Here is a 1,652-nt window from a genome sequence, read left to right as displayed (position 1 = left end):
TGAAGAAACCCTGTCTGGAAAAACAAACCAACAAAAGAGTTCCTACTGATCTTACAAAGGACCTGAGTTCCATTCCCAGCACTAGGCTAGAAAACAAACTGAACATCAGAGAAAGATAGAAGACCTAGTCTCAGGGACAAGAAAAGGGAAAATAGCCAACCACTTGATCTCTCTGGGGTCCACCAAACAGGTGCTGGCTTGGGTATTTTCTAAGGGCCCCCAAACCCCCCCCCTTTTCCTATTAATCCTGTTCAGACACTTGTCCCACACCTTCCTGCCATTTCTCCTTACAATGTCTTCCATGAATAGGAAGACACACTGTTAAAGTACAAGCTACACACTTACATCCCTCTAACTTGCCTTCAACACCATGGCTCCCTGCAACCCTCTGCTTGCCACAGGCTAAGAGGAAAGTCCCTGGGACCACTTTGGCTATACAGACCACCACAGGCCCAGAATTACGTGGACTGCTGAGTCTAACCTGAGTAGGTAAAGAGCAGGATTACAAAGGGACAGGTGGCCAGGGCAACTAAAGTAGGACCATTTCAAAGCTAACCAGGACAGTTTCCTCTTTCCTCCCTATCATATTTACCTGCCCAGGCCCAGAACAAGGGCAGTCCTTTCTTCTGTCTTGCCCAAATGTTCAGTTGTTGCCTGTGTCTAGAAATAAGCTCAGTGATGCCCTGGACAACCGCATTTGCAGTGTCATGGAATTTGGTATTCACACAGTTCACTGGACGCCTTTCCTAAGAGGCTCCTACCCTCACTAGCTTTGTCATTTGTGTGTGGCAAGTCTGTTCACTTCCTGTCAGGCCTGACTTTTCCCACCTACTAAACAGGGATAATAGTTATAAGAAGCAAATGAGTACTTTGTGCAAAGTACCTGGATCAGTGCTCATAGGTGCCATGACCTTAAGCAACGTGGGTAGGAAAGGGTTTCTTTCAAGTTACAGGTATAGTCCATCATAAAGGGAAGTCAGAGCAGGAACGCAAGGCAGGAACCTAGAGGCAGGAACTAAAGCAGATGCCATGAAAGAACACTGCTTACTGGATTTCCCTCATGGCTTGCTCACTTTGCTCTTACAACACAGACCACCTGTCCTGAGGTGGCAAAGCCCACTCAATCATTAATTAAGAAAGTGTTCCATAGACTTGCCTACCGGCCAATCTCATGGAGGTATTTTCTTAGCTGGTTCCCTCTTTCACCAGCACAACCATGTTAGCCATTGTCACCACCACCATTACCATTTCCACTTACTCCGTGTTTCTGTGCAGAGGCCCTGGTGCCATTTACTTCTATTTCCAACCTCATCAACAAACTCAGCAAGGAGCTTGTACTCAGTACCTACCTGACTGGATTAAAGCTTTGGAGTAAAGCAATGAGCCCTTTAAGAAATCATATAGCAAGAAATCATATAGCAACACCTTCAATCCCAGCAGAGGCAGGCGGATCCCTCTGAGTTCAAGGCCAGCCTGATCTACAGAGCTAGTTCAAGGACATCCAGGGCTAAAAACTAAAAACTAAAAGGAAGAAAGGAAGGAACCACTTGGCATACCTTTTCTGATACCCTGCCACCTCTTCAACATCCCTTCTTGGAATGATCTGCTTTCTTCCTCTAGGTAGTCCTTTCTAAATAGCTTTGAAAATTACC

This window comes from Meriones unguiculatus, chromosome 14 (assembly GCF_030254825.1).
Source record: "Meriones unguiculatus strain TT.TT164.6M chromosome 14, Bangor_MerUng_6.1, whole genome shotgun sequence".
NCBI lineage: Eukaryota > Metazoa > Chordata > Mammalia > Rodentia > Muridae > Meriones > Meriones unguiculatus.
The sequence above is the reverse complement of the archived record's forward strand: the minus strand, read 5'-3'. Positions refer to the sequence as shown.